We start from the raw sequence: 15,803 nt of genomic DNA, 5'->3' as shown, positions 1-15,803 counted from the left end.
TATCTTTGCCTCAAGATTTTCTCTTCTCGGGGCAGCTGAATGGTGCAGTGGATAGAACACCTGTTCTGGAGTCAAGAGGACCTGAGTTCAAATTTTATCTCAGACACTTTACACTTACTAGCTGTGAGACATTGGTCAAGTCATTTAACCCCAACTGCCTCATTAAAAAAAAAAAAGAAAGAAAGAAATTCTCTCTTTTCCAAATCATCTATTATAGAGCTGCCAAAATGACTTCCTAGAGTGGAAGTCTGACCATATCACTGCAGTGCTTAGTAAACTCCTTTGGTTACCTATTGCCTTTAGGATAATCTCTTTTGGTTATATTTTTAAAGTTCTTTACAACCATATATAAACATACATGTATACTATATATGTATGTATATATACTATGATATATGTATGTAGATACACATCCATGTGCAATATATATAACATGACCACACATATCATACATAAATATGTATATATACACACTGTACAGAGACATACATATATGTACACGAGAGGCAGCCTACCATAGTGGATAGAGAGCTAACTTGGTAGCCAGGAAGATCTAAATTTGAGCCCCTCTTTGATACCTACTGGGAAAGCAATTTTTGAACAAGTCATTTAACTTACTACTGTTTTACACAGTTCTTTTTTTTTCCTTTGCAAGAAAATCAGGGTTAAGTGACTTAGGGAGGGTCATACAGTAGTCAGCGTCAAGTGTCTAAACTGGATTTGAACTCAGGTCCTCCTGACTCTAGAATCAGTGCTCTATACATTGTACCACCTAACTTCCTCAATATGCTTCTTTAATAATAATAGAGAACATTTCTATGGCACTTTGTAGTTTGCCAAAAATTTTACATATTATTTTATTTAAGCTTCATAATAACCCCTTGACATCTGTGCTATTATTATCTTCATTTTTACAGATAAAGAAACTGAGGCTTAGCAAGATTAAGGGTATCAAAGCTAGTAAGGGTCTGCGGCAAGATTTGATCTCAATTTTTCTTGACTCTCAAACTAACTTTCTTTCTACTGAACTATCTAGCTGCCTTCTAAGACTCTTAAGTTGCAGAGGAGGTGCTAACATACATTGATAGAGAGAGTCTCCTTACCTGGGAGTTCTGTATACCAATAAAATCACAGTTCTGGTCCCTTTACATATATGTGTGTGTGTGTGTGTGTGTACATACATACATACATGCATATACACTGTCTCTCCTGATAGATTGTAAACTCTTTGAGAGCAGGAATTTTCATTTTTGCTATTGTATCTTTTCCTAATAGGATACAGTATGTGTCCATGGCAAATAGTATCCTATTCAAGAGTTACAAGAATATCGTTAAAGTATCTAGAAGCAGGTAACTAGCTCAGTGGATAAAATCCTGGCCTTGGAGTCAAGAAGGACCTGAGTTCAAAATTGACCTCAGACATTCACTAGCTATGTGTGACTCTGGGCAAGTCACTTAACCCCAGTTGCCTCCAAAAAGAAGCCAAATATCTAAGACAAAATAAAGATGAGTGCATTTGAGATATATAAAAACAAGATACCTTTTTAAGGTCTGGGAGGGTGGGGCACAAGGCTGATCCTGATTGAAAGATTCCTGTAAGAGAGGTAGCATTAGAGTTGAGCTCTAAAGGCTGAGCAGAATTCAGCAAATGAAGAGAAGAGAGGGGAAGTATAGATTACATAAGATATGTTCTCCTTCTGTGAAACAAGACTCAGTTGCCCACTGTGGGCCAGACAGGCAGTATGATACTGATGAGGATATAAGATTGAAACAGTCTTTATTTGCATTCTAATAGGAGTGATGAAAATGTAAAAATATATACCATATTTCAAAAAAGCCTGCAAAGACTCACATGATGCTAAGTGAAGTGAACAGGACCAAGAAAATACTGTACACAGTAAGAACAAGATTATGTGATGATCATTTTGTTCTTTCCAATAATAAGGTGATTCCAGGCAATTCCAATGGACTTTGGATACATATAACCTGGGATGGGGATTGTGGTATGGAAAAATGGTGAGCCAAGGTGTGTTGGAAAGTGCCATCTGCATTCTGAGAGGGAACTATAGAAACTGAATGTGGATCAAAGCATAGTATTTTCACCCTTTTTGTTGTTGTTTGTTTGTTTGCTTAGTTTTTTCCCTTTCTCGTGTCTTTTCTCTTTTGATCTGATTTTTCTTGCACAGCATGACAAATATGGAAATAAGCATAGAAGAAAAGAACTGCATATATTTAACCTATATCAGGCTGCTTGCTGTCTTGAAGAGGGAGGAGGAAAGGAAGGGAGAAAAATTTGGATCACAAGATTTTGCAAAGGTGAATGTTGAAACAATCTAGGCATATATGTGGAAAAATAAAATACTATTTAAAATGTTTCAACAGAAAAAAATAAATAAAATTTTGATTCAGTGCAAAAAAGTATACATCATAACCATAAAGGTAATAAATATAAGTAAATACAAATATGGAGACAGCTAGATAGCTGTACTGGACCTAGTATCAGTGAAATCTGGCCTCAGATACTTACTGGCTATGTTATGCTGGGCAAGTTACTCAAACTTAACTTAGCTTAATCTACGGAGAAGAAAATAGCAAATCATTTCAGTGTCTTTGTTAAGAAAACAGGGGGACAGAATTGGCATGATATGGTCCACAGACATGAAACAATTTACAAAGTAGTTAAATACACAGTAGTTTATGAGGAAAGGTATTAGCACTTGTGGAGTAGGATGAAGAAGGAAAGATTTTATATAGATGTCAGCACCGAAACTTATGAGAGGGAGCAGCTAGATAGCACAGTGTTTAGAGCACCAGCCCTGGAATTAGGAGAACCTGAGTTCAAATCTATCCTCAGATACTTAACACTTACTAGCTGTGTGAGCCTGGGCAACTCACTTAACCCCCACTTACCTGGAAAATAAATAAATAAATGAAAAAGCAAGCAAATGATATGTATAAAATCATACAAAATCATACATTAGTCACATTGCAAAAAGAAAAAAGTTAAATGAGAAAATCATAAAATAAAAAATAAAAAAATAAACTGATGTGAGGATTTCTGGGAGGTGGAGGTAAGAAGGAATTGTATTCCAAGCATGGGGGCCAGGCATAAAGATATGAGATAGGTTATTTTGGATAAGAAACAGAGGGTCAGTATAGTTGTATCACAGTGCAAGAGAAGGAAAAAGCAATGTCCAATAAAGCTGAGAAGATAAATTGGGGCCAGATTCTGTAGGGCTTTAAAAGATAAACAGAAGTTTATACTTTATCCTAGAGGCAATAGGATGCCACTGGAGTTGGTTGAGTAAGGGTCACATGGTCAGATCCGTGCTTAAGGAAAATTACTTTGTCAGCGGTGTGTGAGACGGACTGGAGTGGCAAGATACTTGAGGCAGAGAGACCAATTAGGAGGCTTTTGAAATAATCTCGAAGAGAGGTGATGAGGGCCTGAACTAAGAAGGTGACTAGGTGAGTAGAAAGAAGGAGACAGATGTTAGAAAGGTAGAAATGGCAAGATTTGGCAATTAATTGGATATGTGGAATGAGTAAGAATGAGGAGTTGAGGTTAATGCTGAGATTACAAACTTGAAACACTGGAAAAATTGTCATACCTTTGACAGAAATAGTGAAGTTTGAAAGAGAAGAGGGTCTGGGGGAAAGATAATGAATTGTGTGTTGGACATACTGAGTTTCAGATGTGTTTGGGACATCTAGTCTGAAATAAACTAGGAGGCAGTTATTGATGCAAGATTGAAGCACAAGGGAGAGGGAGCCACTGATGAATTTTTTGAGCAGGGAAATGACAGGATCCATCTTTGTACCCAGCAGATTGATCTGGTAGTGGAGGATAGATTGGAGAAGTGGTAATGAAGGCACCAAAAAACCCTATTAGGGACTAATGGAATAGTTTAAGTGTTGTTCAGTCATTTTTCAGTCTGACGCCTCATGAATCCATTTGGCATCTTCTGGACAGAGATATTGAAGTGTTTTTCCATTTCCTTCTCCAGCTCAATTTACAAATGAGGAAACCAAGGCAAACAGGATGAAGTGACTTGCCCAGAGTTACACAGTTAGGAAGTGTCTTAGGCTGGATTTGAATTCATAAAAATGAGTCTTCTGACTTCAGACCCAATACTCTGTCTACTGCTTCACCTAACAATAGGTGAGAATGAATATTTGTGCTGGTAGAGTGGATTGAGAGAACAGATGTGAATTCTTTTGTAGTAACTGAATCAATCCAACACACCTTGGCTCACCATTTTTCCATACCACAATCCCCATGCCAGGTCATATGTATCCCAAACAATAGTTCTTTGTTCTAGCTCCTTTCCCATCCTATATCATACCATTGTCTCATGCCCACACCCCACTCCAGGTATCCCAACTTTTCTTCTTTCTATAAATCCTGGAACTCTTCCATGAGAACAGTGCTTTTCCTTCCCTCTTCCATGCTCCTTCTATCCAGACTATATCTATACCTGCTCCTCCCCAATGCTCTGGGCACCTGGCCCTTCCCCTTAACAGCTGATATTCCATCTGAATTGGCTCCTTATCCAGAGAATCTGGAACAGCTTTGCCCACACAGATGGGCTCACAACATACACACACCCACAGTTGAATATATATTCAAGACACAAGAATACACAGGCCTCCAAGCAGCTGTTTGTTGTTTTATTCAGTTGTTATTCAGTCGTGCCTGACTCTTCATGACCCCAGTTGGGGCAAAGATATTAGAGTTCTTTGCCATTTCCTTCTCCAGGTCATTTTACAGATGAGGAAACTGAGGCAGATAGGGGTAACTGACTTCTCTAGGATCACATAGCTAGTAAGTGTCTGAGGCCACATTTGAATTCAGTTCTTCCTGATTTCAGGCTCTGTACTTTTATCTATTATACCATATAGCTAGAAGACCACACACACACACTTAACATTGCAAAGTAGATAGTTTGTCTTTTAGAATCCAGTGTCAAGAGTAAGCCTAAGTTCTCTCCTTCTATGCCCCAAACTGTCCATTGTGATTTACCAGCTGGCTGCTTCAGCTTCAGCTTCATATCTATTTTTTTTTTGGAGGGGTGGTTCAGGGTCCTATTCTCTCATGGTCTAAGTATCAAGTTTTGCTCATCCCTGCCAAATAAATTCACAGAAAGATATGTCTTGGTAGTTTAATGGGTTGCCTTTCCCTAGGGCTATTTGAAGTTTAAAAGAGGATGTTCGTATTCCAATAAGAAGGAAATTGAAAGATCTAAGTCTTATATTCCTGCCTTTGAGCAAACTGTCCCCAATTTCTGGAATGCTTTTTTTACTCACCCTCACTTGTCTGGCTTCCTTCATGATTCATTTGTAGAATGGGGATAATAGAAATACCCACCTCACAGGTTTCTTGTGAGTATTCATAGAGTTAACATATGCAAAGTACTTTGTACACCTTAATGTCATTGTTTGTTATTCAGTCTTCATGGTCCCATTTGGAGTTTTCTTGGCAAACTGGTTTGCCATTTTCCTCTCCATTCATTTTATAGATGAGAAAAATGAGGCAAACAGAAGTATCTTGCCAGATGTTTGTGGCCATATTTGAAGTCAGGAATAGGATTTTCCCTGATTTCAGATCCAGTACTCTATCAACTGTACCATCTAGCTGCCCCAACATACCTTAAAGCACCACATAAATTATTACAATTGTTATTATAGCATTTATTCAGTACTTCCTATGTGTCCAGATAATCCTAACTACTGAGGATACAAATAAAGACAAATAAACCAACCTTTGCTCTCATCAAGTTTATGTTCTAAGGCTGGGAAATGGGGGTCTTAGATTCTAGGTTCAATTCTGCCTCTGATTTGCTGGACAATCTAGACTAATAAAACAAAACTCTATAAAACAAGGAGGCTTAGTCTGGATAGTATTTAAAGTTTCTTCCAGTTTTCAGATGTTATAATTCAATCTGGGGGGGTGAGTTTCCTAACAACCTATGCCCAGATGGGTGGTTATGAATTTTTATCATTACTATCACTTCTTCTACCATTGCTATTATATCCTTCCCCTCACCTTCCCAAGTTAGGTAAGTGAAATCTGACTGATATTGTCTTCCACATGCTGACTATTCAGGTGGCCCAGAGAGAGCTCCCAGGCTTGACTGAGCCTGCTCCAGGCTGGCTTGACTAACTTTTAGGAAAGAAAGAAGCCTGCTGTGGCCTGGGCACTGGACAGGGTACTTGAATGAGGTACATTCTGTTCAGGAAGTTCCCTGCAAGCAGCTGTGCTGACTGGGACATGCGTGCATGCATGGGGATGATGGATTGAAAGATCTCCAAACTGAAAGTTCCCCTCCCTAGATTTTGGAGATACATACTAATTCCCCCATAGGCATCATAAAGATATATAGTAATTACCACATTAAATATAGATTTAGTGCCTAGCCAGCACCTTGAACATAGCAGACGCCCTGGACAATCAGAAGAACTGGCTTTTAGTCTCAATTCTGACACTTAGTAACCATGACTTCAGTAATTCCTCTTTCTGAGTGGTAAATTCTTCATCTGTAAAATGAGGAGGTAGTAAGGAATCATTTCTAAGATCCCTCCTAAATCTAATTTTCTGGGATTATTGAATTGAATTGGATTTAGAGTCAGAATGCCTGAATTTAAATCCCATCTATGTTATATGTGTGTGACTCTCAACAAGACCTTTTACTCTCTTGGGCTTCAGTTTCCTGCTCTGTAAATCAGGGGTTATATAGGAGTGCTTTCAGAGTCCCTTCCAACCTCAAGTTCTAAGAGTCAGACCTGATCATCCTAAAAAAAAAATAGTCTTAATTTAATAACACATTTCTTTAGCATTTTAAGACTTCTATGGGATTTTCTCACAACCTTGAAGGATCAAGTTGAGTCAGTAAGCGTTTGGTAAGTGTCTACTCCTTTCCAAGCATTGTACTGAGAACACAAAATGCAAAGGGAAGCCCTCCCCTGAAGAAACTTACATTCTAATGGGAGAGACAACAGGCAAACAATTATATACTGACAAACTATAGACAGAATAAATTGGAGTTAATAGACAGAGGGGAGGCACTAGCTTTAAGTGGGGAGGATGATGTCAGTGTTGGCTTCTTGCAGAGATGGGATTTTGGCCAAGACTTGAAGGCAGAAAGGGAAGCCAGGAGGCAGAAATGAGGAGGGAGTAAATTCCAGGCATGAGGAACAAACAGTGAAAATATTTAGCTAAGAGGAGGACCTTGTCTGAGGAATAAAAAGGACACCAGTGTCATTAGATTGAAGAAGAGGTAAGTAAGGTGTACAAGCTTGGAAAATTGGGAAGGGCTCATGTTATGAAGGACTTTTAAAATCGAACTGAGGAGTTGCTGCTGAATTAGGTTCTAAGCTGGTAAAGCAGTCATTCTCTCTGGACTTTAACTTTCATATCTATAAAACAAGGAGGCTTAATTCTGGAGGTAATAGGAAACCACATGACAGTTTATTGAATTGGGAGGAGAGTTGTGACCTGGTCAGAACTGAACATCAGGAAGTTCACTTTGATAGTTATGCACAGGATGAACTGTAGTGGGAAAGAAATGAGATAGGGAAATGAACTATAAGGTTAGATAATTCAAGTATTATTATTATTATCTCTTTTATAGGTGGGAGGCAATAACCTGGTGAATAAAGAATTGGCCTTGGAATCAGGAAGACCTTGATTTGAGGTAGGTGGAAGTATGAGTAAAGGCATAATTTTGAAGTCCAGAAAGTTAGGAGCAGGAAGGAAGGTGGTACTACCCAATATATCCTAGCTAGTCAGGACATCTCTCCTGTAATCCCCACCTGGAGCTACTACTGTTCAGATACAATTTTTGCATTACCAGCACCCTGGGTTTTTTTCCTGCTTGCTTCTTTAACCTTCTTACCCAAATATCTCTTCTCTGGTGGTCCGGGCAGAGAAGCAGCACTCACCACAAAATGATCCCATCAGGTACAAAGTATACCAACTGCTTCTCCAGAAATGTATGCTAGGAGTTAGGAGGACAGAAATCACAGCAGAGAAAGGGTGTGGTCATGTGGTTAGCTATGGGGATAAGGTATGATATAGCTGAATGGGGTATGTATAAAGGTTGTTGTTTATTGTTCATTGTTTTATTTCCGTTGTGTCCAAATTTGAATTTGTGACCTCATTTGGGGTTTTCTTGGCAAAGATATTAGAGTGGTTTGCCATTTCCTCTTCCACTTCATTTTACAGATGAGAAAACTGAGGTAAACAGGGTTAAGTGACTTGTCTAGGGTCAGAAAGCTAGTAAATTTCTGAGGCTATATTTGAACTCAGGAAGATGAGTCTTTCCAACTCCAGCCAGGGCTAATATTCTGTTCATTGTGCCACCTAGCCATCCCATGTATAAAGGTATAATACATCACCAATGACTTTGAGTTCTTGTTGCCTGCAGCCTTGAAGATCTGGGGTGTCATTGTGTCACACTGTGTAAGACTGTAGGACAGGGCATTTGAAAAGAGTGTAAAGGACACAGTATGAAAGTATGAAGTTTATGAATGTGTAAGATTCTGTGTTAAGTGAGAATTAAAGGGAGAAGAGGGAGGGCGAAAGGACAGCCAATTTTTTTTCTTTATATCTCCCTAATTTCCCCCTGCCTATTATGTTGTTGTTGTTTTTGTTTTTGTTTTTTTCTACTTATTTCCTTCTGTTGCCTCTTCTTCAATTCAGTTCCATCATCAGGTACCTCTTCTATGTTCAACCTTGTATTTTGGAAATTACAGTGAAGAGCTACAGGATAGAGATGAATGGGAGAAAAATAAAGCAAGGAAATAGGATCGTAATTTGAAGGCTGAGTTCAGGAAATAGTGAATAGTTTAACTTGTTCAGGATATACAATGAATTGAAGAAAGGCAGTGGGAGATGTGACTAAAAGGAAGGTTGGAGCCAAGTTGTGAAAGACCTGGAATGCCACACTAAAGAATTTGGGCTTAATGCAGAAGAAAGTGGGAGAATATTCAGGGTGGTGGTGGTGTTTTTAATCAGTTCCATGACATAGTTAGCACTGGTATTTAGGGAGTTTAATCTGGTAGTTTTTTGGATTGGATTAGAGATTGACAGACTAAAGATAGGAAGACCTTTTAGGAAGCCACTGAGCTTGTTCAGATGAGAGATGTTAAGAACTTCATCTATAGCTATAATAGTAAAACTGGAAAAGAGGGCAAGATATGAGAGATTATAGAGGTAGAATGGACAGAACTGTGGAACAACCTGGATAGAAAGGGGAATATGAGGAAGAGTGAAAGACAATATTTAGATTTCAAACCAATGATAAATATAGTACCATTAGCAGAAACAAAAGGAAGTTGAGTGGTGATATGGATAGAATGTTGGGTCTGGAGTCCTGAAGATCTGAATGCAAATGTAATTTCTGACACTTTCATGCCATGTGGGCAAGTCATTTAACTTCTGTATGCCTCAGTTTCCTCAACTGTAATAATAATAATAATAATTAGCATCTGCCTCCAAGGGCTATTATGAGGAACAAATGAGATAATATCTGCAAAGTACTTGTCACAGTGCCTGGCACATATTAGGTGCTATATAAATACTAGTTGTTATTGTTAATAATAATAATATCTTCAGGAAGCTCCTGAACTTACCAGAAAGACATAATAGACACATGAGATTCATTTACCCATTATGCTAATTTCAAGAAGCCTATTGAGGCATGATTTCAATTCAACAAATATTAACATGCAACATTTTGCTAGGTACTAGAGATTTTTTAAAAAGTAATAATGCCTGCTCATGAGGAGCTTATGTTCTACTGAATTATTGCCTGCAGAAAAAAAGGCCCCTAATCATTTATATAACATAGATAAAAGTTGATGGGAAAAGCAGCAAGATTTTAGGTGGGTGATGATTAAAAATAACATACCTCTGAAATCCCAATTGTTCACTGGGTAGCTTACACCTTGGTGTAATTCACCTCCCTTGCTGACTTTCCTTCTTCCCTGAGGCAGCCTGCAAAGGCTATTTGGCCCATGGTACAGTGTTAAGGAGGTGACTAGGTGGTCCAGTGGATAGAGCACTGCTCCTGGAGTCCAGCCTCAAATCTTACTAGCTGTGTGACCCTGAACAAGTCATTTTTGCCTCAGTTTCCTCATCTTTAAAATATACCGAAGGAACTGGCAAATCACTCCAGAGTCTTTTCTAAGAGGACCCCAAATGGGGCCATGAAGAGTCAGACATGACTGAACAACAGTGGAAAGAGCATTAGAAGACTCCTTGTGAGGCTTCCTACCCATATAAACATGGGCAAGTCATTTTATCCCCAGCTTCCTCATCTGTGAAATGAGAGGGTTGAACTAGGTGGCCTCTGAGGTGCTTTTCCAGCTTGAGATCAATGTTCTTATGATTCATAGCTCATGTAGTAACAGGAGGTGGTTAACTTTGGCCACTGGAGCCCAGGAACACTGAATCACTGATGATCTTAGAGGCAGATGAGGGCTGCAGGAGACTTCTCTGTAAAAGCAGGAATGGGCTCTTGTGATCTGGCAAAGAGCCAGAAATAGAGCCAAACCATGAAACTTGGAAATTTCAAACCAGTTCCAGGGAAATGACTTGAGGAAGGTGTGGCCACCACAATAAAGTAAGCTGGGGTGTGGGTAGGTGAGGTCCCCCAAAACCAGCTCAAGAAAGTCCTGGAACAGGTCGATTAGAAGGTGTGGCCACCCCAAATAGACTAAGCTAGGGTGTGGCTAGGTGGTGTCCCTATAACTAAGGTCTTTTCATATTCACACAAAAGTAATTTTTTTCTTAACTCTCCCTCTATCTCTTTTTTGTCTTGATCTCTATCTGGCCACTGGACCCAAAGGCTCTGGAGGGGAAAGTGAGGCAGATGACTTTGCACAACCCTCCCTCACTTAAATCCAATTTGCTTGCAAGTCATAGCATCACTTCCCCATATCATGTTCCTTTTTAAGAATTAAGGACAATTAAAAAAAGCTGAATTAGGAGTCAAAAGATTTGGGCTCAAATCTTCCCTGTGATGCTTACTAACTATATGATCTTGAATTGTGAACTTCCTGAGTTCAACTAGATAGATTTTGAATTCTCTTCTAGGTATAGGTCCATGATCGATCTTGTGACCTGAATTTGAATTCTGACTCTGCTACTTAATAGCTGTGTGATCTTGAGCAAATCACAATTTCCTTAGAGCTCAAATTTCTCATCTGTAGATCTTTGGGGTTGAACTAGATCAGCACTTCTTAAACTTTTTCCATTCATGACCCCTTTTCACCCATGAAATTTTTATGTGACCCCCAGGCATATAGGGATGTAAAATAGGTCTGCAAATCAAACATTAATTAACAAGATATCATAATTTTGCAACTCCCACATTCAGTTGTGAGATGCCATATGGGGTCATGACCCACAGTTTTAGAAGATGGGCACTAGCTGAACTCTGAAGTCTTTTCTTGTTTTATGATCCTATGAGTTTTCATGGCTCAGTAAGGTTTCTAAATGCTAGCAGCCCCGAGGATTGAGACCAGTGCTGAGCATTTGTGAGTAAGCATTTAAATTATTTATTTAGTATTTTGTTTTTTCTCAATTACATATAAAAACAATTGTAAACATTCATTTTTAAATTTGGGGTTTCAAATTCTTCCCCTCGTTGGGAAGGAAAACTATTTGAGGTAGCTTTTGTAGATAAACATTTAAAAGAATATAAGTCTGCTTCATGCTCTAAATTTTCTGGGCTCACTTCTTATCTTGGTGACAGCCCTTTAAACATATACAACAGCAGCATCCTCTGTTCTATTCCATAGTCTTGTCCGTAGCCTTGAATTGTTTTCTGTTCAGGAAAGGATTGGCTGACCAGAAAGTACAGTTCTTAAGATGCAAAGAAGCTAAAGTGTAGGCCATAGGGTATTAGGAGTGCTGTTGTAATCCTATAATACCAATCTCTCCTCACCATCCCCAGTTTCTGTCCATTCCTAAGGAAGAGTCCTCCCAATTTCCCCACTTTCCAAATTCCCAATTTCCTATAGAAACCTTGATAAAGGACACCCAGGTATACAGGACTTTAGAAAGCCCCTCTGAGTTAGGTCACCTCACCTGCTAGCTTTGTGGGTGCCAGGATGCTCACAGACTTTTCCATGCCCCTAGGAGACTAGAAGAATCTAATATTTTAATCATGGACACAAGTTCTGCTTAAAGCCAAGAGCACACTGTTGTACAACTACCTATGAAGTCGAAATCAGTCCCTTGGAATGTTTTGAGCAGAGAGAGATAGGAACAAGATTTACGTCTAATTTCATAGATAGACTTCAGAAATGGCAAGATTCCCTGTCCCTATCCAGGTCAGCACCTTCTCTGAAACTTAGTCTCAGAGATTTGCTTAAAGTACTGAGAGGTAAAATAATTTGCCCAGAGTCACACAGTCCTTATGTGTCAGAGATAGGACCTGAACCCCCTACTTTCTTAAGGTCTCAATATGGATGCCTTTATGTTCTTTAAAATTATTGAGGACTTCCCAAAGAGCTTTTGTTTATGTGGATTATCTCTATTAATATTTAGCAGATTATAAATTAAAATGCCTTAGTTATATTATGAAAATAATTTTGACTTTATAGACCTTTGAAAGCATCTTAAGAACCATTGCTCTGTAAATTGGTCCCCCAGCAGGTGACTTTGCTTCATACTTTACTAAGAAAATAGAATGTGATTACCAAGGACTTCCTCTTCTCCCTTCTTCAATATCTCAAAAGCCCTTGCTATCACACTCCATCCACCATTTTCTTCACTTTTACTCCAATCTTTGATAATGATGTAGGTGATTTTCTTCCTTTCCAAGGTGAACTCTTCTTATTCCTTGGATCATGATATCATTACCTTTGGCAGACAGTTCCGTCAATCATCCCCTTCTCCCTTTCTCTAATCTTGAATCTTTTTATCTCCTAACTCCTCTGCTATCTACAAACATGCCGGGTTCTGCTACGTCCTTTAAGAACAAACAAAATGAAACAAAATGCATTTATTTGACCCTCCATCTGAACTGGTCATTTTGTTTTTCCCTGTATATCCTAATTCATTTCCCTTCATCATCTTTTTGTATAGGTTTCATTCTTGCCTGGAATGCACTCACTCCCTTCCCACATCTTTTAGAATCTTTAGTTCCATTCAAAAGTCCAGCTCATATTGCCTCTTCTACTAGGCTTTCCTTGAAAACACTCTCCCTCCCCCAAATTATATTCTATTTAGCATATCTATATCTATATAGGAGTATGCTGAATTTAGCTCAAATTTGTATTATCAAAATTCCACCTTACATTTACACCTCAGAAATTGGCAAATATTACAATTCAGGGCTTGATTTATTGCTTTGTTGATTGTCTAGACTTAAGAAACTGATGAAGAAAATGTTAATAGTACAGATTAAATTTAAAAATGAATACTCCTGTCTCTATTTATTTTGTGTATATTTAATATCTATTTCACAGAATCGTAAGTCTAGAACTGGAAGGAACTTTAGACTCCACTTAATTTAACCCATTCATTTTACAGATGAGCAAATTGAGGCCCAGAGAGGCTGTGATTTTCCCAAGCTTACACAGATACGTGCATGTGTTTTCAGTCATTTTTCAATCATTTCTGACACTTTGTGATCCCATTTGCAGTTTTCTTGGGAAAGATACTGGGGTAGTTTGCCATTTTCTTCTCCAACTCATTTTATAGATAAGGAAACTGAGGCAAACCCAGTGAATGACACAGCTAGTAAATATCTGAGGCCAGATTTGAACTTATTATGGATTTTACCTCCAATTAAAAGTAAGCTTCCTGGGAACAGTGACTCTTTTTGTTTTGTCTTTGTAGTTCCAGCATCTAACAGTGTCTGGCTCAATAGGTAATTAATAAATGTTTATTGACTGACTCATTGTTTTTGCTTGGCTATTTTCTACATGGATTTGAAAAGTGCCCCACCCCATTTTTGATCCTTTAGGTCCAGCACAATATCTATAATTCCAACATGAGAGTCACTCCTTTGTGTTAAGATGTCGGGTCTTCAGAAGGCCCCTGTTATAATGCACTTGAGGGATAGCTGGGGAAGTCTCTAGGAGAGAGAATAGAGGGAGAAAGGTCGCAGGGGGTGCTAAAGCTAATACCCTCTATAAACGTATACTTGTGCACACTAGTCTCATACAAAAGTACTCTTAACAACCAGGAGGGGAGTGGGTCTTTCCCTTGTACTGGTCCAAGGTCCCAGGATTCTCTGGCCCTGTAGGTAATGTAACTGGCATGGTGCCCCCTCCTTGAGTGGTCTGTCTTCTGGCCCTCCTTTTCCCTGCTGGCTCTTCTTGCCTGATTTCCCCAGTGTGTCACCTAGAGGCAAAAATCTCCTCTGTTCTCTGAAAAGGTGCTGCCTGAGGCTTTGGGAGTTAAGTCCTGGAGAAACTCAGTCAGGTCCTTTGTTCTGATTATCACAGAAAAGTCTGCCCTTGGCACTGGTTCAGATCCTCCGCTGGAAGTGGAGAAATGTTGTCTTTTCCCTCGGAGGCAGGGATGGGACAGGGATTCCCAGTCATTTCTGGCTTGGGTTTTCACACCCCCTCTTCCCTGGCTACCTGCTGCCCAGACCTGTCACTGAGCTCCAGGCTTGGAAGATTTAGAGAGAAGATTTAGGACAAAGAAATTCCCTGGCATATCTCCAGAAAAAGGAAGTCCTGGATGGGATTGAAGTGCAGGCTTCCCCAGTTATTGACCATTCTCTTTCTTTCAGGGCTTGAAGCCTCACTTTCCTCATCTGTAAAATGGAAATAATAATGGCATCTACTTCACAGGATTGTTGTGAGGATCAATGATATTCTTAAAAACACTGTAAGTGCTATAGAAATGCTGGCTATAGAGAACTGGGAGGAACTTCAGGGGTCATTTCATTTAAATCTCCTCACTTTGCAGATGAGTGGTAAGCAACAGAATTCTACAAATTTCTGAAATTCTATGCTCTTTAGTGGTGCCATTTCCTCTGTAGCTTCCCAGACAGGTGTCATCTAGGCTCTCCTCCTCAACTGAGCTCTGGGAAAGTCTCATCCTGTTCATCTTCCTGGACAGACTTTTCTTCCAAAAGTTAGAGAGATCCATCAACAGAACCCATGATCAGGTCTTCTCTACCTTCTATTACTCACCTTCCAGAGCCATCTTAGGCATTAGTGTACCCAAGTAACCTTAGGATTTGGAGGGTGGGAAGAGGATCTTCCCCTGGCTACTAGGGTGTCTTACAAAATCCATATGTGACTTCACTGTAGGAATGGTACTTGAGAAGCTGAAATAGAATAACAATAATAATAATAGCTCGTAGGGTAATGCCAGAGAAACTGAGGCAAGATAGAGATTAGAGAGTATTTAATAATTAAAAGGGAGAGATTTACTGGGACTAAATGGATCCATGGTTTGGTCCCAGGAGACTATCGTCTCCAAGAATCCAGTACACAATGTGAGTTCTCAATGACATACATATATATATATATATATCAATCAGACTCAGGGGGTAGACTGAGGCAGTTGAGAGAGAACGGGATTCTGGCAGGGTAAGGTGAGCCTCCGGAGAAGGGATGACCTAATGGAGGGAGGAACCCTGGAGATGAGGAGAGACATCTTGATAAGATAGTATCTGATATTCTGATAGCTTGGGATGGGGAGAGGCATTCTGATATTCTAAAATATAAGATCTTTTATTCTTATCAAATATTCTGATTAAGAGGGAGGGGAGGTTTTGCAGGACTGAGCAGAACAATGAAGGAAACTGAGTCAGGACAATAAAAGAGAA

The 15,803-nt window shown here is 39.3% G+C and overlaps 1 protein-coding gene across 3 annotated transcripts in view; it reads left to right on the top strand.

Moving 5' to 3' along the window:
• The window catches only part of ELFN1 (extracellular leucine rich repeat and fibronectin type III domain containing 1), a 202,020-nt gene that overhangs the window by 74,821 nt on the left and 111,396 nt on the right, over positions 1–15,803 (top strand). For 2 of the 3 annotated variants that reach the window (XM_052000170.1, XM_052000178.1), the window contains exon 4: positions 7,632–7,694. The exons of the other annotated variant lie outside the window; for it this stretch is intronic. The gene's annotated coding sequence lies outside the window, so the exon portion shown is untranslated. The remainder of the gene's footprint in view (positions 1–7,631; positions 7,695–15,803) is intronic. 3 annotated transcript variants of the gene reach the window in all.

Source organism: Antechinus flavipes, chromosome 1 (assembly GCF_016432865.1).
Source record: "Antechinus flavipes isolate AdamAnt ecotype Samford, QLD, Australia chromosome 1, AdamAnt_v2, whole genome shotgun sequence".
Taxonomy (NCBI): domain Eukaryota; kingdom Metazoa; phylum Chordata; class Mammalia; order Dasyuromorphia; family Dasyuridae; genus Antechinus; species Antechinus flavipes.
This window is presented reverse-complemented; position numbering and strand designations above follow the sequence as displayed.